The sequence below is a fragment of the Callorhinus ursinus genome, unplaced genomic scaffold (assembly GCF_003265705.2).
Source record: "Callorhinus ursinus isolate GAN/ISIS: 27379988/994484 unplaced genomic scaffold, GSC_fseal_2.0 scaffold4, whole genome shotgun sequence".
Classification (NCBI taxonomy): domain Eukaryota; kingdom Metazoa; phylum Chordata; class Mammalia; order Carnivora; family Otariidae; genus Callorhinus; species Callorhinus ursinus.
The window spans coordinates 23,915,890-23,940,486 of record NW_027397066.1 but is presented as its reverse complement, the minus strand read 5'-3'; the positions used below and the strand labels follow the sequence as shown (position 1 = coordinate 23,940,486).

The 24,597-nt window shown below is 33.7% G+C and overlaps 1 pseudogene; it reads right to left on the bottom strand.

The window, feature by feature from the left end:
• Positions 1-10,225: 10,225 nt before the first annotated feature.
• LOC112835451 (swi5-dependent recombination DNA repair protein 1 homolog pseudogene) lies at positions 10,226-11,371 on the bottom strand (annotated as a pseudogene).
• Between the last annotated feature and the right edge of the window lie 13,226 nt (positions 11,372-24,597).

Here is a 24,597-nt window from a genome sequence, read left to right as displayed (position 1 = left end):
ATCCCCCCTCTAATGGTCTCTTAGCCAAACGCCTTTCCATGAACAGCTTTCCCAAGCAGTTAGAGAGAGAGCAAGTTCCAGCAAATTCCACTGGTGAGACCCCACAGTGACTTCTCTGCCATTCTGTGAGTTACGGGCATACATTCCTCTTCGGATCCTCTATGTCAGTTCTGGGATTAGTGATGCACTTTATATTCACTATTGCTATATCCTTTAGATTTCTCTTTACATCTATTGGCCAACACATTTTACTCCCTGTTTCAGTGATTTTATATTAAATTTATTCCATTCAATTGCCATGTGGTTTTTCTTTCCTTCTTGGACCCTGATTGATATAATAATCAAACTTTCTGAATGTGCAGTATATAGCCTACATCTCTTATTTCTATTTATTCAACTGCATTGAGGAAGTTATTCTCACCACTTAGCTTATGCTGATATTTAATTCATTAATTCACTCATCTATTGATTTTTATTTTGTTTTGTTCAATGTAGGCAATGCAACAGGCAGTATGCTGATGGGTGTGTAAACCAATTATATTTCACATAAGACCAAAAGTTTCAGGAATAAATCACAGGTAATTAAAGAGTATAAACTGTTACAGAAACCTAACAGAAACATGTTAGGTTGTACTACTTAATATTTTACCTATTTGAAAATTCCTTCAAAAGGATACATTCAAATGGATAGAAAGAAAGGTAGCAAATACTACTACACATGAAATAATAATAGTAATAATAATAATAATAAAATCTCTGCTATGTATCAAATTGTCATCACTTAATACTCCAGCCTCCCTTTAGGGAACAAACCTGTGCTACTCATAAAAAAGAGTAAAGCCATATGAAAACACACTGAAGGCAGATGATCATATTAAAATATAAACATTTAGACTCTGTACTTAGAGCACTATTTACTGCATCCAGAATTAACAAATAACAAAAGATCATTCACATGAAATCATGTGCATGACAAAAACATACTCTACATATAATACTTTTGCCTTATGATTTATTTTTTCAATATTTTACTTAAACTTTAAATTCTCTAAAACTTGTCGAAGGAGCACCTGTAACGTGGGCAATTGTTGGGCAGGTTATAGTCATTCTACCTCTAGGTAATATGTATATATATATACATACACACATATATATATACATATATATATATAAAACAAAATACTGAACACAATGAAAAAATTATCTGAGCTCTTCCCAGCTGTACAGATGGTAACAACCTTTCATCTCTTATTGTATCTTTTTATTGTCTAGACATCTATTTCTGAATAAAAGTAGTTCTTTCCCCATCAATCATTTCAGCCAACAAGTGTTTATTAAATGCTTATTTTATATCTGGCAATTGTAATATAAATTCTGTATGTTCTCATTTCTTAAAGAATTTATAGTCTAATAAGGGACTCTAACTGTATTTAGGCAGCACTTTTCATAGAGAAATCTCCTGAAGAGATAAAAGGAAATAAACGACATTTCAGGTGGGGCATATAGAGAAAACAGGGCATGCAAATATTTGAAGTGATGAAAGGCAAGCGAAAAAAAAATACAGTGTGTTCTGCAGAGAGAGAATAGTTTAATGATCCTCAAGAGATGAGAGAGGGCCCATGGAAAATTCATTTGGAGAAGTTAGTGGGAGCAGATTTTGAAAGACTTTATGTCGTGTCATATTAAAATAGTGGGGCATAATCATGTGACTATGAACTCTAATTTTTACAACTGTTAGGCCAATTTGGGTGCCCCATTATTATGCAGTAATCCATGACAGGTAAGTATTGCAATTAATAGGAAAAAAGAATAATTTTATAATTATTAAATATTTTTCTGAGAATATAAGCAGTCTGAGTATAATACAAACTGAAGAATACTTATTTGTTTAATCTGTAGTAAATACCTATTAGTCTTAAATAACCAGATTACTGTAGGTGCATATAATGCCTAAATATAGTAAAAACTCAAGGGAAAAAAAGTATAAGGTATATATATGAACTACTTCTTGCTTAAAATAGCTTTTAAAAATAGGATAAAGGAATAAAACAGGCCTTGTGTTACCCTGCAGATTATAAAGTAGTTCTTGAACACCACTTAATCCTCTCTCAATCAGTGCCTTAAATTTAGTAGAACAATTTGAGAAAGTTTATGCTGGGATATAACCTACATCTAATCATCAGTTCACCTTATCAAATACCTTATAAATTACTTCAGTGCATTTTTGAGACTCCAAGTTTCAGTGCAGAATTGCCAAATGCTAATTATTATTTTGTCCCTACCACACAGGCAAGCATATATTTTTAAAAAGAAAAACTTTCAGGAAAGTAGATATGATGCATTTCTAAAGCAGTTGAGGAAAGCTAACACAGCATTTCTTTTTTGGTTGATATTGATTATAAAATGGACAATACAATTTTGTGCTCTTCAAATCGTGCAAGTAAAATATAGTGTATTTGATCATAAATAAATCATACAATTTTTTCAATGTTATCCAACATTGATATTGAGCATTAATGTAAAAATAACTATATATACATATATATATGTATATATAGCAGGAGGAAAGAAACATATATTAAATAACGAATTCTCTGGGCCTTACTTTAAGTGATATTCAAAGGTTAATTACAATGAAAGAGAATGGCATGATTATTATAAATTTTGCACAGGCCTTCCTGGAAGACTTAGCATAAAAAGCATATCTGGAGTATAGAAAAATAGATGGATGAGAACTGTGTGAGCCCAGCCATGGATGAAGAAAATAAAACTTTTTTTTCTAAGATCGTTAATTTTGACTGAAATGGAGAATGGTATTAAAAAAAAAAAAAGACTGGAAGGGCGCCTGGGTGGCTCAGTCCATTATGCATCTGCCTTTGGCTCAGGTCATGATCCCGGGGTTCTGAGACTGAGCCCTGAAGCAGGGTCCCTTCTCCCTCTCCTCCCCGCTCATGCTCTCTCCCTTTCTCTCTCTCAAATAAATAAATAAATAAAATCTTAAAAAAAATAAAGACTGGAACTTTGAGATTGTGAGATTTGTAAACCAAAGCAATATACTTTTACTTTGCTTAGTAGAACTAAGAAAAGAGAGTCAGCAAAGGCCATTAAGAATTGAGTTCTAATAATTCAAACAGTGCTTTATAAAGACTGATATTCAGCAGTTTGAAGATACACATGAACACGGAGATCGTTGAGGCAGGTTGGCTTAAGTGAGTGACATGAATCTATGTAAAGTTTCAGGAATGACTTAGGATAACCCCAAAGACTATGGCTATGAGAAATAAAAGTATGGGGCAATATAACACATTTTAAGAAAACTGTGATGACTTACCGACTGCCTATTTTCAAGGAAGAAGGAAATGTCAACAAAAACTGACACTTTGTTAGTTTGAGTGTACAAAGTGTTCATAAACTGAGTACAGGAAAATGGAAAATAACTCTATTTTGGAATACCCCTTGAAAGCACAATTGGTGAATTAGATGAATGAATTAGACTACTTTTCATCGGGAGGATGAAATGTTACAAAAGCCTGAAGGAAAAAAGAAATTAGGAAGGTCAACAGTAACCATTTTGGAATGAAAAGTTTCTCTAATATGTTTCAGAGGAGCAAAACAAAGAAAGGGTAAATCTTATATTTTTTACTTTAAAGGGTCTATGTAACTTAAGTATTATCTTCTTTTTACATATTAATGGTCTAATAGCCTCAGGTTCATTTGTCATCTTTATTTGTTGTAGAGTAGTCTGAGGTTTTTCTCTCTAATTATCCAATTATAAACTTTAATGGCAGATGGAAATACTTTCAGAGCTACTTAAATCTGAATTTAACATGGAATTGTGGAGGTATGTCTTTGGGGGAGCACCTCTTGAATGAAGGTCAGTTTTAATAGAGGACCTAGAATAAATGGGGTAAGTCCTTATGTAATTTGGCATATTAAAAATGTTAAGTATGGCCAACTAGCTACTCAGTTAAAATTAAGGTAGTTATGGACATGAGCTATTAAACTAAAGTTAGTATTACTGAAAATTAAAATAAAATTAAAACCAAAATAATAATGTATAAATTAGGATAGGTTAAGCTATTTGCTGTAAGACAAACCCCTCAGATTGTAGTAGATTAAGGTAGAGGCTTATTTTTCCTCATGCAGACACCTAGTGTGGCTCTAGGTGCTCTAGTGGTGATCTACTAGATACAGGATGTTTTCTTTCTATGGCTCCACCCTCTCAACTAAAGCCCTTCCCCAGCACTATCCTGGCAGGGGAAGATAGTAGAGGATCCCACACCAAAAATTAAATGCTTCCACAAGAAAAGGACTAATTTCAATTCACAGCCCACTGGGAGAACTTGTCAAATAGCCATGCCCTCTAACAAAGTATAAAGAAGAAATTGTCCTTCTTGTCACTGAAAGGGGGGAGCACAAGATTTCATTGATATAATTAGTATTTGTCAAAAATACCATACTGAAAAGTACTAAAGAGTCATTCCAACATTCACACTATTCACACTTTGCTCATTCATTTTCTTTCCATGAGCATTATTTATTTAAAAAATTATTTTTCCCCAAAGATTATCTGGAATATTGTATTCAGAGTTTCTGATCAGCATGAACCTCCTGTAATGAGAATTTCTGCCAAAGTAATGAAATGTAAGGTGTGGAGAGTCTTCAACATCTTATTGACCATTATTTTGGAAATATTAAAAATAGTTTACAAGCCTCTGATACCACATTGCACAATTCTTAGCTCTATAAGTATTTCATTAGGAAATTATCTGTAGATGTGAAGCATTAGTTTTAGTTGTGTGTGTGTATGTGTGTGTGTGTCTGATCCTTTCACTTTCTTGCTTAGATCATTTTAATATTTTTCTAGTGTTCTTATGTTACAGTTCATAGAATTTAACAATTCCTTTGATACCTATCATAATCTGGCTTCTACATGCTTTTCATTCTTTGTCAATTCTCCCCCCCTTTCATTAGGCTCCAATCACAGTAGCCTTCTCCTATTTTGAATGTGCCAAGCACCTTCCATCTTTAGATCTCCATAGTATTATTTTCTCTTTTCAGCAATTCCTTTCTCCATGAATTTGCTCAATCAACTCCTATCTAATCTTTACATCTCCAATTCAATGATACAATATTACTTCATTCAAAAGTTGGCTTTTCTTAATCTTGTCTCTACCTACCTCACCTCAAAATACCTTGATTTTTCTACATGTTGCTATACCAATGGTTATCTTTGCACTATAGCATATTAACTATGTATTTATATATCTACATTTCTCCTGTATTAAATCTCCATGGAAGTAGGGATATGATGACTACTATATACCTAGCATCTATCATAGTGCCCATTCTATAAAAATATGTCAATTTTATAAAAGAATAAATGAAAATAGTTAAGTTGCATAATAGTTTCTCTAATATATTACATAGGCTTGGTGTTTAAATGTGAATCATCTAAATATAATATCAGCATAATATACATTATACATTATGTACATAATACACATTACTATATATTATATAATATTATATATGTGTGTAAATATACATACATGCTCACATACACTCCTGTAGAATATTCAGGGGAAGAGAGGGAGAAGGAGAAGGAAGCAGCAACAAGGAACATTCTAAAGATAAAGAAGAAGCAGCCATCACCAGCTGACATCATTATCTGTGTTCAACATTCAAATCAGAATGGATTCCATTTCATCAAGATGCAGGGAAGGAAATAAGCTAACAATAGAATGTGCCCACTTACAATATGAGAGTATTCTGCTTGTTTCTTTTGATTGTGGCCACAATCCAGCCTCCTTTTGGATATCTAGTGCTGGCTGGCCTCCCAGAATTGGCTCCTGGCCCAGGTCTATCTTGTTGTTCTGTGGAATGCTCTGGAGAGATTTTGTTTGGAAAATGAGCACAATGGCAAGTAACACAGCACTTAGATTTTCAGGTATGGTCAACAGTGTATGGCTTTATAAAACTGTAGTTCCCCGAATCTTTCCAAGTGTGAGAAGGTGACTGCCAGAATTTCAAGTGTGTGGGATTTCCATTTGGAGTGGAAATGTGCAGCACACTTGAACACACTTGGAACCAGAGCAAGAAAAACCATAGAAAATAGTAAGAATGTAGAGTAAATCATTAAGTAATAGACCTGGGCCAGACTGAGTTCAGACACCTAATGTCATGATAGAGCAATTTGTTAAGTTGTGCGTTAGTTTTCTATAGGTGCCATAAAAATTACCAGTAATTTAGTCTCTTAAAACAAGAGAAATTTATTATCTCACAGTTCTGTAGGTCAGAATCTGGTAGGATCTCTTAGTTTCCCTTCTCAGAGTCATAAGACCAAAATCAAGGTGTCCACAGATCTAAGTCCTTGTCTGGAGGTTCGGGAGCATAACGCACTTTTGACTTATTTAGATAATTGGCTAAATTCAGATTCATGCAATTATAGGTCCTGTTCACTTTCTGGTTCTAGGTTCAGGGGTCATTCTCAGTTGTAGGACTGCCTGCATTTCCTGGTACATGGCCTCCCTCATCTCCAAAGCCAGCAACAGCAGATGAGGTCCCTCTAATACTTCAAATCACTCCCGCCTCTTCCACCACAACTCCTTGACTCTAGCTGGAGAAATGTCTCACTTGTAAAGGTTCATGTAATTAGATTTGGCCAATCTGGTTAATTCAAAATAATCTTCCCATCTCAACATTTGTAATTGTGACCACATCTATAAAAGCCATTTTGCCACGTAGCCAAAACATATTCACAGCTGCCGAGGAATAAGATGTGGCTATCATTTGAGAGACCATTATTTAGTCATGAGTTAGAGAATTATTTTTTACTTTTATTTCTTGAGTTTTCTTTTATCTCAGCATAATGGCAATAGTGCTATCTTTACTTGATATATTTAGGGACTTGAGAATTTTATGCTAATTTCCAAGCTTCAAGTCAAAAGGCGCCTGGAAGTTCCTTAAGGGAAATAATGACCTAATAGATCTCTTTTTAATGACAGATAATGTGATAAAGCCATGACTTGGCAAGTGCAGGGGTTGTCTTGCTTGGTTTTTTGTGGTATATCTGGTATGCCTCATTACAAAAAGAGATAGTAAAGGAAGACTCCTTTGGCAATGTGTGCAATGCCCAGCTACCTGTAAATCTGCTTTGGCATACTGAGATACTGCTTTATTCTCTACTTGTCTATTTTAGGCAGTTCATAAACACAGTTTGGCTTGTTTATTAGAGTTCAAAAAACTGGCAAAGTACATCACTACAGCTCTTTTTCATCTGCTGTGTTGACATGAAGATCAGTGACCCTTTTTGAATGATCGAGATTTTGACAACTTAATTTCTGTGTCATGAGTTGCGAAGATAACACTATTTTTGTGAATTCCACACCTAATAAATCCTTAAGAAATGTTTTACATTTTTAGTATTGAAAGTAATTTAATGTTAAAATTAAAAGATTTATTTTTTAGTTACTTTTCATTCACTGAATAAACTCAACTGACTTGTTGGCCCTTTTCTTCTTTCATGGAATATCTGATTCAACCAGGACAGAAAAAGAAATTTAAAACATGATGGCATTAACTGGAAAGGAAATAAAGTATCTCAAAGAAGAAACTAAGAAAATATTTTTTGATGACCAGATTATACTTTTGAGATGAGCAAACAAAAGTACACTTTCGGACCACCTTTAGATTTGAGGGTTTGCATTTTTATATTCAAATTCTGGTACAACTTTCAAATTGTATTTGCATTCCTAGAGAACAAGAGAGCATTTGTTTTTCAATGTTTAACAAATTACCACCAACTTAGCTACTTGCTACTTAAAACAATACTTACTCATTATCTCACAATCTCTATAGATCAGAAATCCACGCATGGCTGAATTGAGCTCTCTGCTCTGGAAATCACAAGGCTGAAATCAAAATGTCACCAGTTATTCTCCTTTCTGGAGCTCAGGCTCTTCTTTCAAATTCAAATGTTTTTTGAAAAACATTTGTTTGCAATACAAGAAGACTAAGAACCTCATTCTCTGTTTCTATCTGTTGAACAGGAACCACTTTTTAGCTCCTAGAAGCCATCTGCAGGTCTGAGCCACTTGGCCCCCAACATAGACCATCTCAGATTCCAATGTCTCTGACTTCAGAAAAGGCCCAGTCCTTTTAAGGGTTCATTTAGTTAAATAAAGCCCACCTTGATAATCTCTTTTGATTAAATCAAAGTTGACTAATAAATAAAAAAGATCACAGTAGTGATATCCCATCCTATTCACAAATGCCTCCAGAACTCATGAGGAGATTATAAAAGGTTTATAGAGCGAGGAACAAAAATTATGGGGTATCATCTTAAAATCCTGTCTACCAAAAGTAGATTGTGTGCTTTCAAATACAAAGTATTGTTTGTATGTAGCATGTAATGAATGGTTCCAAGTCCATTTTGGTGATTTACTGAAGGCATGTTAAAAGATGAAATCCTAGATTTTTTGCATTTGCTAAAGTTCTTACTGAGAATTCCTATTGTGAGTGCTTGCAATTATAAAATAGAGAAACATATTCTGGCACATCTGCCTGCCTATTTGCTAATAATATAGGCAGACAATTGAACTGTCAGAATTGCATATAAACATTTAAATAACAGTAATAATAACATTTTACAACTATATAATATATATACAAATAATTTTGGTATATTTTGAAAAATGACCTCATATAATTCTAGACCTTAGAAATATGAACATTTCTAATAAAAATTTCAATTCCTGGGAAAATACTTCAATTACTAGAAAGTATGTATCATGTGAAACCAAAATATAAAGTGAACACATAGCTTAAGAAATACACACTATGAACAGGGACAGACCATTTCAAGAATTTTATAAAAATTAGATGACTTGCTAAAGAAAAAAAATAAAGTAATTGGTTAGACATGTAAATCCAAGGAGATTTATGAGATGACAGTAAACATCATATGAGAAATTAATCAGCTGTTACATGCAGTGAGCAGCATTATCCTGAGGATTCAGAATGGAATCATGTCATTGGATATGAAATCTGGAAGTCAGTTACCCATCAACACAAAGTACTCAAATGGATTATGAACGTAGTCATAAAAAATATTAAAATTACCAACAACAAAAAAATCTCTCCTGTAAAAGAAATAAAAGCAATATCTTTGGTCAAAATATTATGGAAACTATAATATCATATAAATAAAACCAGTGATGTATAAGTAATTTTCTATAGAAAGTATATATAGGCTTTTAAAACTGTGTAAATGTAGTTGTACAGTGAGGAATCCATACAAGAATTAAACAAATTTATAATTTATTATGCTGATAAAATCCAGCATCTATATATTGAAAACTGAACTTCTTTTCTACTCTTCTAAAGATCTTGCTCTTCCTGTGTTCTAATATGTTCGAATATCATCACTACCTACTTAGCCATAGTCAATACATTATACCACAACCATCAGAACACATCATCAAAGTATTCTGATTCCAGTTCAGAAAGATGTCTTGAATCTATTTCTTGTTTTTTTTTCCTTCTTTTTTTTATTTAAATTCAATTAGCCAACTATAGTGTATCATTAGTTTCAGATATTGAGTTCAGTAATTCATCAGTTGCATATAACACCCAGTGCTCATTGCATCACGTGCCCTCCTTAATGCCCATCAGCCAATTACCCCATTCCCCACACACCTTCCCCTCCAACAACCCACAGTTTGTTTCCTATATAGTTAAGAGCCTCTCATGGTTTGTCTCCGTCTCTGATTTCTTTCCATTCTGTTTTCCCTCCCTTCCCCTATGATCCTCTGCTCTGTTTCTTATATTCCACATATGAGTGAAACCATATAATTGTCTGTCTCTGACTGATTTATTTTGCTTAACATAATCCCCTCCAGTTCCATCCATGTCGATGTAAACTCTTTCTGTCTTCTGTGTTCACAGCAATTTTCCATTGTACTTTACAGATTATAGACATCATATAAACCTATGGAAAATTTTAATATACACATAATCAGGCCTCTCCTAAAATTATGATTCAGAAAGCCTGGTTGGGAGCCCAAATATCTATCTTTTCTAAAAGCTTTGCATGTTATGCTATTGAGCTCTTTTGGTGAAAACTAGTATTGGTTTTCTGGATTTCACTATTTTTTTTTTTTTGGACATATGAACAACTTTAATTACCTGCTACAACCATGCAGAAGGAAATACGTGGTAAATGGATAAAAACACGGTTCATAAACTTAGAAGACAGGCAGGCATTTTTAGACCACTTCAGGTTTAGACATTAAGCAGACTGAAGTATTTTTTAACATTTAAAATAAAACCTTAGAAAAAATAGAACCTTTTTACCGCAGTAAACAAAACAATATATTAAATTTGACTTCCAGAAATGACCAAATTATTTTTTAAACATGACTTAATTTTTTTCACATTTCTTTAAATGTCAAGTTTTCTTTGGCAAACTTATCCAAAATACTAAATTTTCATTTTAGAACTTATTTTATATTTATATAACAGAGTGCCCTAAATTGATGTTCATCAAGATACCTTTCTCTAGGCCCTAATGGTCTCTACCTTCCTTTTAAAATGTATTATCTTTTAAGTTGTCATTCTCAAAAATATTCTGGAGAAAAAATTATGAATTAAACACCAATAAACTCTTCTTCATTTCTGTTATAGTGTAGTAATTTATCATCTAACCCACAGTGGTCTATTAGCTGAGTAAGGCTGAGTTTCTTGTTCTCCTCAGACATAGCTGACTGCAACTCATAAAGCAACAGCTGGCTACAGCTTCTCCACTTCTGTATTAACACCTGTAACTGAGACAGGTCATTCTTTGATCTATACATTTTGACCAGTTTTAGCCTCCGCAGAAAGTCTTCTTTCTCCTCAATACGCTTACCAATTTTGCTCTTTCTTCACTTAATCCTTGTTTTGGAAGATTCTCATTCACAAAGTCACTTTGGAGATCACTGCAAGACTCGGTATCAAGAGATTTAGATTCACATGCACTGATACTCTTGAAGGTATTTTTCAAATATGTACTTTCTTTGAATTCACCATCTATGTGTTTAAAACTTTCCTGAAGTTCCAAACAGTTTTCTTCTATTGAAGATGCTGGTTTCTCAGGAAAAGTCTGATCGTTTTCTTCATTCTCTACTTCAAGACGTTTCACCGCACTGTAACGGGAATTAAATAAAGATCTAGTTTTCCTCAATCGTTCTCTAAGTGTTGCACTCATAGGTTGTTTTCTTGTGCTCCTTGTCCGGGGAGATGGTGGATTGGCGCAAGCCCGTGGAGTGCTAGGTAAAATCACACCTGAGTCGGATGGATTTTCCATCTTGAAAATAAAATCTTGGTTTACCTCTCCGCCATCCCCAGAGCGCAGAGAACGCGCGCTGCCGCGGCGGGGCGGGGCCGCACGGGTGGATTTCACTATTGATATAAACTTCTAACTGGCTTTCTTGTTAATAATTTATTTCTTCACTATGATACAACATCCACAAGGTTCTCAGAATGCCCAACCTTAAAAACTGTTGTTATATTAATTCTCCATTAGTGCATTTCTATATTACCCTATCCTTAGCTGATAGTTAGAACTTGTAAGCATGAGATCTGAAATTTATCAAAATGTATTTTTGCCAGTCTCATCATGCACCAATTATATCCTCTCTTCTAGGAATATTGAATTTTCTCTATTCACTGGCATGGTATACATTTTCACACTCATGTGAGTTTTTGTATATTCCTACATAAGTTGTTTGTATTCCCCAAATTTTACCTACCACTTTTTCTGTCTATGAAAACTTCTACTCATTCTTTAAGAAGCGTTTTAAATGGAATCTTCTCAATGCCATTTTACTTATACAAACAAAATTAGTTTATCATCCTCTGTGGCCCACCAAAATTCCCTCATACTTTAATAAAGTACTTATATACTTACAAATCTGTCATACACCAAATTTCTACTTGTTCAAAAAAAGAATCTATGTCTTTTTATCTTTGTGCTAGCCATATATTCTGTATAATTTTACACAGACCACAGCACACAGACTTCCTTCAATAAATATTTAATAGATAGTGAAAGAATAAATGAATGAATACATGTTTGCATCAATGGGAAGAGAGTTCTTTCCAGTAAACTTCCCAGATCTACCTCGATAGAGTTGAAATGATGGTGATAAAATTGTGATAATTTGATTAAGTATAGAAAATATTTATCCCTAAATTAGTTGTGGGAGTATATATATATTTTTAAGATTTTATTTATTTATTTGACAGAGAGAGACACAGAGAGAGGGACAACACAAGCGGGGGAGTGGGAGAGGGAGAAGCAGGCTTCCTGTGGAGCAGGGAGCCCGGCGCGGGGCTCGATCCCATAGACGCCCAAAGACTGAGCCACCCAGGCGCCCCTATGTGGGAGTATATTTGTATTCCTTTATCAATTTGTCTTAAATGAGAAATATTAAAGGCTCTAGTGTAAAGTAAGAGAGCACCCTAACCAAGTGCTTTGACTTTATGTTATCATTTTAATTCATCTCTACATTTTGTCAAGATCCCAGTTGAGCTGCCAAATACCAGAATAGCCTATTAAAGCAACAAGCCAAAATAATCACTTACTGCAATACTATAAGCAGGAGGCCAAAACCTGAGAAGACACCAACTCCCACTGTTTCCTTTTCAACTTTAGAATGGAATGCCAGTGGAGGGTCAGGGAGATTAATAAAGACAGATGTGGGGATCATCCTACCACTGAAGCAGCCCCAAACAGAAGGCTGGGGCAGATATATAGATCCTGAGGTTGGGGAGAAGATAAGATGTATCACTGAGTCAGTGAATTCAATGTTTTCCTTCCCCTCCCCTTCCTAATAAAGAGGCCTCAGCAGAGGCTCCTGAAGAAGACTCTGAACAAGGCCTCAGATAAAAGGACCTAGGGATTAACTCCCAGGGAGTAAGACTACAAATATGCAAAAGAGCATGACTGGCCACACATCCTGAGTCCTTGACTGTAACTGCCTTCAGAGACTATGATATATTGATTTCCTGTGCACCAAGTCTAGTGTGAGAGGGCAGCCCATGAGGCCTGCCTGCTAAAACTTTAGTAATTGCCTAGGGAGGGGCCTGAAAGTCAAATAACATTTTGGCCTGGAACTGGACTCCTCATGTTTGACAGGAAATCAAGTAACAAATACATGCACTGGGTAGTATGAAAGGAGAGTAGCAAAAAGGATATAGCAACGATGCTAGTATTTTGTTAGGGATTGAATTCAATTTGTAGATTTCTTTGGATGGTATAGGCATTTTAATAATATTTGTTATTCCAACTGATGGGCATAGAATGTCTTTCCATTTCTTTGCTTCATCTTGAATTTCTTTCACCAGTGTTCAATAGTTTTTAGAATACAGGTCTTTCACCTTTTTGGTTAAGTTTTTTCCTAGATATTTTATTGTTTTTGGTGCTGTTGTAAATGGGATTGTTTTCTTAATTTCACTTTCTGCTGCTTCATTATTAGTGTATAGGAATGCAACAGATTTCTGTACACTGATTTTGTGTCTGGTGACTTTACTGAATTCATTTATCCATTCTAATAGTTTTTTGGTGGAGTCTTTAGGATTTTCTATATCTTGTCATCTGCAAATAATGAAAATTTTACTCCTTCCTTACCAATTTGGATGCCTTTTGTTTCTTTTCATTGTCTGATTGCTGTGGTTAAGACTTCCAGTACAATGTTCAATGAAAGCGGTAAGAATGGACATCTTTGTCTTTTGCTGATCTAAGGGGAAAAGCTCTCAGTTTTTCACCATTGAGTATGATATTGGCTGTGGGTTTTTCATATAAGGCCTTTATTATGTTGAAGTATGTTCCCTCTTGAACTACTTTGATGAGGGTTGTTATCAGGAAGATGTTTTACTTTGTCAAATTCTTTTTCTGAATCTATTGAAATGATATGGTTTTTATCCTTTGTCTTATTGATGTGATGTATCATGTTGATTGTTTTGTGAATATTGAACCAGGTTTGCATCCTGAGAATAAATCCCACTTGATGTGGTGTATGATATTTTTAATGGATCTGGTTTGCTAGTATTTTATTGAGGATTTTTTGCGTCTATGTTCATCAGAGATATTGGCCTGTAATTCTCTTTTTTTGTGGTGTCTTTATCTGGTTTTGGTACTGGGGTGATAGTGGCCTTAGAGAATTAATTTGAAAGTTTTCTTTCCTTTTCTATTTTTTGGAATAGTTTGAGAATAATAGGTATTAATTCTTCTTTAAATTTTTGAGAGAATTCTCCTGTGAAGCTATCTGGTCCTGGACTTTTGTTTGTTGGAAGTGTTTTGATTACTTAGTCAATTTCATTGCTGATAATCAGTCTTTTCAAGTTTTTTATTTCTTCCTGCTTCAGTTTTAGTAGATTATGTGTTTCTAGGGATTTATTCATTTCCTCTATGTTGTCCAGCTTGTTGGCATATAATTTTTCATAATATACTCTTACAATTGCATTTCTGTGGTGTTGATTGTTATTTCTCATTTTTCATTTGTGATTTTGTTTATTTTGGTCCCTGCCACCTCTCTTTCTCTTTTTTTTTCTTTTTTCTTTTTTCTTTTTTTTTGAGTCTGGCAAGAAGTTTATCAATTTGGTTGATATATTCAAAGAACCAGTTCTGGTTTCATTGATCTGCTTTATGTGTGTGTGTGTGTGTGTGTGTGTGTGTGTGTGTGTGTGTGTGTGTGTGTTGTTAGCTTCTATATCATTTGTTTCTACTCTATTCTTTATTATTTTCTTCCTTCTGTGGGGAAGAAATACATTTGGCAAAATTTAGGGGGAAAATAATCCAATTTAAAAATGAGCAGAAGACATGAATAGACATTTCTCCCAAGAAGACATACAGATGGCCAACAGACACATAAAAAGATGCTCAATATCACTCATGATCAGGGAAATCAAATCAAAAATACAATGAGATATTACCTCACACCTCTCAGAATGGATAAAATCAAAAACAAGAAAAAGACGATGTTGGTGAAGAAGTGGAGAAATGGGAACCCTCTTGCACTGTTGGTGGGAATACAAACTGGTGCAACCACTGTGGAAAATAGTATGGAGTTTCCCCAGAAAGTTAAAAGTGGAATGACCCTCAAATCCATTAATCTCACTACTGGGTATTTACGCTAAAAATACAAAAACACTAACTCAAAGGGGTACGTGCATCCTGATGTTTATAGCAGCATTATTTACAATAGCAAATTATGGAAGCTTGTCCAAGTGTCCATCTATAGACAAATGGATAAATATATATTTATATATATATATATATATATACACACACACACACACACACACATACACACACAATGGAATACTATTACTTTATTAAAAAAGAATTGAGTCTTGCCATTTGCAATGTACTAGAGAGTACAGTGCTAAGCAAAATAAGTCAGAGAAAGATAAATACTGTATCATTTCACTCATATGTGGAATTTAAGAAATAAAACAAATGAGTAAAGAAGAGAGAGAGAGTGAGAGAGACAAAAGATGAAACAGACTCTTAACTATGGAGCACAAATTGATGGTTACCAGTGGAGGGGAGTTGGATGGGGAGGATTAAAAAATAGTATGTAGCAACAAATTAATGTTTCACATAATAAATGTGACATTTCACTAATTATTAATTATGTCCATTTGCATGATAACTTAGATAAATCTCCAGCTGGTGAATATCTATAGGAGACTGAGGAATGAGGCAGAATCATTACATTTATAAAAATTCTTTCTAGTAGGATTCCTGACTAAAGTCAGAGATTAGCATAGTGACCAAATAAAAAATATCCTGGAATACTTTGTTTGTGAATGGCTGTATTGGTTTCTAAACATCATTTTAAAAGTATTAAAAGGTGATTTGCCATGTGTCAGAGGCATAGTGTCTGATTTCACAGACTGCAAATGAAAGTCCATGAGTACAAGATATTCCATAGTTGGGGAGCATGATAAAACTGAGTTAAAATCTTGGTGGGGAAAAGCTGTAGTATAGACGACAGAATCCAGACACTTGGAATATTTGTAAGTTTTCCTTTCTAAAATTTATGTGCAGATAAGGTTATTAATTGATTATTTTATTGATTATTTTAAAATAATCAATTCTATCATATGGGCACTCAAAGAATTTTTTTTTTTTTGAAATATACAACTGTTATAATATTAAGATATTGCCTTACAGAGAGTTTAGCACCAGACTAGATTTCAGATACTCTTTCCAGCCAAATATTCTTCAAACTAACTTAAAATACCATATATGATGATTAATTTTGAGTGTCAACTTGACTAGGTTATGGTACCCAGAACTTTGGTCAAAAACCAGCCTAGATGACACTGTAAAGGTATTTTTTTTAGATGAAATTAACTTTAAAACAGTAGGCTTAGAGCAAAGTAGACTACCCTACATAGTATGGGGGCCCTTATCCAATTAGTTGAAGGCCTTAAGAGAAAAAATGAAAGCCTCTGAGGAAGAAGGAACTCTGCTTCTACATTGTCTCTAACCTCAGACTCTAGTTATAGTGTTAACTCTTCCTTGAATCTCCAGCCTGCTGAACTGCCCTGCAAAATTCAGAACTTCCAGCCATCCCTGGCACATACTGAATTCATTAAAATCTCTCTTTCTCACCCTTTCTCATGGTATTGGTTCTGTTTCTCTTGAGAGCCCTAACTAGCATACCATCTTTTAAAAAGGCTGTTTATGTTTTGTTTTGTTTTCCCTAAAAATGACTGGTCACATTCTCTTCTTCCATTCAATCAAAATATTTGCTCTGCTTATGACACATAAGCATTTGGACATTTCTTGAACTATTAGTTAAATTAATATTAACTTTCTAATCTTCTAACCCCTTTTTATTTACTCATTTCTCAAAAAAAAGATAAATGTTTCTTCTAAGTGGGTATCATAACTCATAATGTTCCTTCCAGTGCTCCACAGATAATTTTATATGTAAAAAGCATTCAATACGTGGATTATAATTCAATTTGATAGCTGTTTAGGTGTAAATTTGCTTCTATTTATTTTCCTGATCAACCTTACTGTTCCATTTGGCTGCCACATGCAGTTGTATAGGGCTTTATTTATGCCCCCTACATGGTGGCCCTTGTAAACAGAAACATCAATGATAAATTTAAAAATAGGATATGAATATACCCATGATCTATCAACTCAGTCAAAAAAATAAATTAATATATATTAATATAATATTAATATTATATATAATAGAGAAAGGGAAAGAAAGAGAGACAAAGGACAGAGAAAAAGACCTAAAATATACCCAAGTGCATTCAGATATAGAAAATTTCTACAGAAATTCCAGGTTTAGTTTAACAATACTAGCTTTTATAAAAGAGCAAGCTATTAGAATGCATGTTTTGAATTATGGTTACCTCAGTTTTAATAGAAGGAAAACAACCATATAGATTGAACTACTTTTTTCCCCCCTATGTCCTTATGGAGGAAACTTTCATTATATATTTTCATATCTATAAAATCAGGTAATAAGATCACTGATTCTCTATGAGCTACATACTTAAATCATAACAAAATCAAGTTCAGTATTTATTGATCCAAATATTGTTTATTCCTAAATAATGACTTTGGAAAAGTTTCTAATTTTTATTTTGAAAAATTTTACCTCATTCAATATGGAAAATGAAATAACAGCTCACACATTTTCTATTAAAACTTTTAAACAATTCTTATTAGATTTTTCTTCTTTAAAGTGTTTTTAGTATTTTCATAGGCAATTAGACCTCCAGATATTTGTTGACCATGTTAAAATCCCAATGGAACAAAAGGATTTTTGTATTTAAAATTTAAATGTTATATTTAAATTATTTAACTTATTTTTATTTTTTTTAAATATTTCATTTATTTATTTGAGAGAGAGAGAATGAGAGACAGAGAACATAAGAGGGGGGAGGGCCAGAGGGAGAAGAAGACTCCCTGCTGAGCAGGGAGCCCGATGCGGGACTTGATCCCGGGACTCCAGGATCATGACCTGAGCTGAAGGCAGTCGCTTAACCAACTGAGCCACTCAGGCGCCCTTAAATTATTTTAAACTTAACTCACTTAATTTAAAAGAATAATATAGACTTATATTTATTCAATCCATGTTAAAATACAACCTAAAGCCCAATTCATATCTTATTCAACTATATATTACTGTAATTTAAAATTTTTAATTAAAATTTAAAAGGTATCATCTTGATATACTTTTGTATGCTTTAGTTTTTCAAGAGTACTTATATTATTAAAAAAATTAAATATACATATGACTGATCATGGCCTGAAAAATATGTCAGCCTTATAGTAAATACTCAAGTATGGCTTCTATCATAATGACATTAATGTAAATTAGGTTTTCTTATATATCATTCTTTATGAATGGAATACCATCTTTACTGAATTAGGTCAATTCCATTTCCCTTGACATTCAAGTATTGTCAAAAGCAACTTATATGATTTTAAAGAGAGAAAAAGAGTTTCCCACACACACTTATGAAAAATATGTATTTAAGAAGTACTGTTTTGAACATAGTATTACTTAAAAACATGTATATCATGTGTTATCAAATACCTCTGTTTTATTTTTATAAATTTTGCTTTCTTTGATTCACATTTACTTTTCTCTAAGATAAATGCCAGATAGATGTATATTTGAAATAATTTTTCCAAACATTTTATTTATTTGAAAGAAATGGCATGCACAAGAGGGGCAAGGGACAGAGGAAGAGGAAGAAGCTGACTTCTCACTGAGCAGGGAGCTCCACATAGGCCTTGATTCCAGGACCCTGAGATCATGACTTGAGTTGAAGGCAGATACTTAACTGACTGAGCCATGCAGGCACCCTGAAATAATTTGTATTTACATTGTAAGGGAAGAAAAATATTTCCTCTACTCTTTTATGTTCTTTTAGTGGGCCTATTATTTAAATTTACACAAGACAGATTAATAGGTGAAAAATAAATTGAATTCCTTATGTATAGGAGCCCCACAAAAACAATGAGATTTCCCCCCAACAGTCTGACAATTGAGGCTTATTTACTATTCTGAGCTAAGAAGAAGGGAGTGGGAGTCTGGAGTTTCCAAGGGAAGGAAGACAGTTCTCAGGAAGTTGGGAAGAGCAAATAATTGTAAACAAATGTCTGCCATGCAATGAAGAGAAAATGGGAAACAGGACTTAACTTTTATTTTTTTTAATTTATTTTATTTTTTTGGGGGGGAAGGACAGAGGGAGAGGAAGAGAGAGAATCTCAAGCAGGCTCCACACCCAGCACAGAGCCTGATGTACAGCTCAATCTCACAACCCTGAGATCATGACCTGAGCTGAAATCAGAGTTGGACTCTTAACTGACTGAGCCACCCAGGCACCCTGGCGAAACAGGACTTTGAACAAACAAACCTTTCTGGGCACCCACAGCTTACCACACCTAGTCTATACTCTATGGTTGTCTCTGGTGATAACTCTCTTTATTCCTGGACAAGGCCCTCTATCTAAATTCTTAGAGGCAGTTGAGGGGAAGGTAAAAAACTCTTACAGAGTTTTTGGGGCCTTAATCACCTTCAGCTCAAAATAGTCAGCATGCCAATATGGCACATTCTGGGGAAACTCATTCTTAACCCCTTCATCATCTTCAACTTCCCTTTTTTCATTTTCTTGGTGTTGCGATTTAAAAAGCACTCAAAGTGATCTGTGATTTAATGTGATTTGAAAAGCACTCAAAGAAGCTTCTGCTCACTGACAACTGCCTGGATCATATGTAACTGGACTGAAAAAGGCCTTAGAGATCAATGATTGTAAGTCGGGCCTGCAGACTTACATTTCATGGAATCATAAGAGAATACTGAAGTAGCTTCAAACTTGTGTAAGTGGAAAACTGTGCCCACAGCACATTCTTACCTATGGCAAAATTTCCCAAACCTCTGCTCTAACAAAAAGAGGAAAGCACAGATTGAAAATTGGAAATGGATATTTTATAACAGAAAATTTGAAAAGAGCTGAGGAAGAAAAAGAGACACTTGATACAATTTCACAAAAATCAATCACACACAAACAGTGGAACATTTTTTGAATTTAGCATATCTTTATTTCCTTTAGTATTTCCTTTTTCTTAGCATAGCCTCTCTACCATAATAAAATCTTTGGTTTTGGAACAACTTCCCTAGTTTTTCTAATTCTATAGAAGGTCTCCAACAAAAATACCTTTTTAATCACATAAAGAATTTAATCAACTAGATCCACACTTAGATTCTAAAGCACACACAAATTAATGAAGGATTTCTTATTGTTTTTTTTAATTCTGATATCTTTCATTATTATCTTTTACTTAAAATGAACGTATTTCTAATTGTTTGTCTGTGTTTGCTTATTTTACCATAAGCTTCCCCAAAAGAAATAATTATGTCTTATTCATACTTATATCTACAGTGCAGAGTACCATCCCATCGAAAGACCCAGGACCTCATCAGGCTCAGGACTTAGGAAGAATTGATATTTCAGCCCCAATCTGAAGGCAGGAAAAAGCTGATGATATCTTAATTCAAGGCAGTCAAGCAAAAAGGATTTCTTTTATTCAGAGGAAAGTCAGACATTTTGTTCTCTTCATACCTTAAACTAATTTGATGAGGCCCACTCACATTAAGGAAGGCAATCTGTTTTACTAAATCTACCAATTTAAATGTTAATTTCATCCAAAACTACCCTTCCAAACACACCCAAAATAATATTTGACCAATATCTGGGGACCCTATGAACCAGTAAATTTGGCACATAAAAATAACCATCACAGTAATGAATAGTTTCTTTATCTTCTCTGTAGATTAAAATCATAAACTAGGGATAGATTTTATGAAAGAGCAGTTCAATATGATATGATAGTCCAAACATGATCTTATTAGTTTTAAATGGTTGACATGTTTGACAGAAAAGCAATCTTTTTTTCTTGCTTGCTTGCTTTCTTTTTTTCTTTCATAAAATCCAGTTAGAATATTCTCATGTAATTTTAAGTTGACTTATAATTGTGTCAAAAAATTACTTGTTTCTTCTACAAGATATATATGGTTTTTATATGTACGGTAGTTATAATATGTATTCGCATGATAGATAAATATTAGTTGAAAGAAGGAGTTTCCTTTTTTTTATTAGGAAAGGATATACTCACCTAAGACACATCTTGATTGATTTGGTATGAATTTATCTCTGAGCCTCCACCCTAAATCAAATAACATAAATAAGTAAAGAAAAAATACACACACACAAACACACACACACACACACACACAAAACAAACAAACATGCAAATTCAATGATACTGGTTAAGATATCATTAAACAAACATGCATATATATATACAAACACATAAGAAATGAGTGAAAAAGAGAGAGAGGGCACATAAGAATGTACTGAGGAGATGGAGAGGGACACATCACATCAGGAAACAAAAAGGCATGGGTCAAAAACAACAATGGAAGCTAGAGGACAGTAACACAAGGGGGGCTTGAAAATTCTGAAATAATGGATTTCCATTAAAAGATTTACAAAGGATTTTCATTTTCTCCAAAATAGCATTTAGATTAGAGAGTGACTTATAGAGGTATTATAAGGCACGTAAGATTTCAAAAATTCACTTTCCACTCATTTATTCTACAAATGCTACTGAAAAATTCAATCCACCAAAAATAATATTAAGGGGGGAGCATATCTGTGATATCGGAAATATAGAATCTAATACAGAAATGTGATTCTATTTTCTGCACTAAATTATAGCATCGGGTTTAAGATTAAAGGCACATACTTTTGAATACTAAACTAATTAGCAATTGCAGGATGAAAGTATTTGTTCTATAATGTTTTAAAAGTATATCTATTACAGTATGATGTAATTTTAAAAAGTAATTAAAGAATATTTATACAATGAGCTTTAAAGTTTTCACACTTCTAGCAGTATGAAAAATGGCAAAACAACTTTTATAAAGATTTCATTGAAATTCATGTATGCTATTCAAATTAAAAAGAGCACTATTCTGAGACTTTACTACATTATTTTTGTTACTTTAAGTTAATATTGTTAATATTAGAGTGTTAAGAATTTACATAAAGTAAATAGTGTAGCTGATCATGGATGTAAATTAAATAACAAAGGATATATTAAATAGTGTATATTAAAATTAAGTTTAAGTTTCCATGCAAACAATTATTAAATGTCTATTGTGTTCCAAATATTGAGCTAGATGAAGGATAACGTTGTTATCTCCCTTAGGAGACTTATAGTCAAGTTCATGGAAAACTACATATACACATAGAAGATCAAATAATAAAACACAATTAATACAGACTTATGTTATTTTGGAATAGGTAGATATCAGTGGGAATTGGAGTTACTAAAATGACTTTAATGAACTGGAATAAAGACTTGGGTGAAGAGAAAGAAGGTTTAATTATTATCAGATGATCAAAAGAAATTTAAAAATTCATGGAAATATCTTTATTTTACTTTCCTCTCTAATATTTTACTTTCCTCCTCTAATATCTAAAATGGCATTTTTAAAATTTTTTTAAATATTATATTTATTTATCTGTCAGAGAGAGAGAGCACAAGCAGGGGAGCAGCAGGCCGAGGGAGAAGCAGGCTCCCTGCTGAGCAAGGAGCCTGATGGGGGACTTGATCCCAGGACCCTGGGATCATGACCCAAGCCAAAGGCAGATGCTTAACTGACTGAGCCACCCAGGCGTCCCCAAAATGGCATTTTTAATATAGCTCACGTTATATCTATATTTATGTTTATTTATATACTATTTTATATTTTCTAAAATATATATTTCTATAAATAATATATTTTCATAACCATATTTCCAAAATAACTTATACATACGAAACTTATGTTTTCATATATATATGTGTATGTGTGAATGTTTGAGTATATATCTGTAGATGTAGAGCACTGTATTAAACCTTAACTCTTCTTCTCATTTATTATCAACAGTCTTATCATTGAAGTACTATTATTATTCTCATTTTCCAGATGTAGAAACTAACTTGTCCAAGGTTACACAATTAATTATTTAATGCAAGAGGAGGGATTCATACCCTACCAGTTCAACATGAGTCAAATAATAAACTAGAGTGCTCACTACAATTACCTCTCATTTCAATTAACCATATTAAATAAATACATAATTTGAATACTTTATCCCCCAAGGAGTCAGAGTGGCTTGTGTTTGGGGGAACTAGGAAAATTGAGTTTTCTATCAAGTCAGAGCTTGATGAGAAAGTAAAGCATATATTTTTTTAAAGAATTTTGAGCAGGTAAAGAAGTGTGTACTCCAAAAGGCAATTACTTGGGGAGCAGCCAAATTAAAAAGGATAAACCTGAATGAGTCATAAATTGAAAGTGGTAGGCGAAGAGGGAAAATCTGGGTAGAAGCCAAAGAAACAGAATAGCAGAGAATAAAACAGTCTGTACTGTGAGGCAAAGACAGGGATGGCCAAATCCCCTAGGGGGATTTGCACTCAGCAAAAGCATCTGAAGATTATCTGGAAATTATTCCTTTTGAATAATTGAAAAGGCATGTCATATAGTCTTTATTACTATGAATTTATTTCAAATTATATAATTTTCTTATTATAAAATAAATCAACATTACTTTTAACCAGAAAAAAATTTAAATCTGAGATGTTGAATGCCTATTAAGAATTTACGTCAGGATTATTACTAACTCTTCCCCCACTTTTTTAATATTATCCCTCAAATACTAATTAAAATGAAGAAATAAGACAGAATTTCTATTTCTAGCATTTTGACACAGTGACTATTCTGAAACCTACCTCAAATTACTGAATACATTTTAAAAATCTTTAAGTGTATGGCTTAGTTAGCCAGAAAGTTTTTAAAAATTAAAATAAGTTAAAATAAGATGTGGAACCAGAAAATACACCGAATAGCCAGGGGAATGTTGAAAAAGAAAAACAAAGCTGGCGGAATCACAATTCCGGACTCCCAGCTCTATTACAAAGCTGTCATCATCAAGACAGTATGGTACTGGCACAAAAACAGACACATAGATAAATGGAACAGAATAGAGAGCCCAGAAACGGATGGGCTCATCCGTTGACCAAAGATGGTCAACTCATCTTTGACAAAGCAGGAAAGAATGTCCAATGGAAAAAAGACAGTCTCTTCAACAAATGGTGTTGGGAAAATTGGACAGCCACATGCAGAAAATGAAACTGGACCATTTCCTTACACCACACACAAAAATAGACTCCAAATGGTTGAAAGACCTAAATGTGAGACAGGAGTCCATCAAAATCCTAAAGGAGAACACAGGCAGCAATCTCGTCGACCTCAGCCGCAGCAACTTCTTCCTAGAACTAATCAAACTCAACATGCAAAGAACAAACAATCCAATCAAGAAATGGGCAGAAGACATGAACAGACATTTTCCCAAAGAAGACATCCAAATGGCCAACAGACATATGAAAAAGTGACCAACATTGCTCGGCATCAGGGAAATCCAAATCAAAACCTCAATGAGATACCACCTCACACCAGT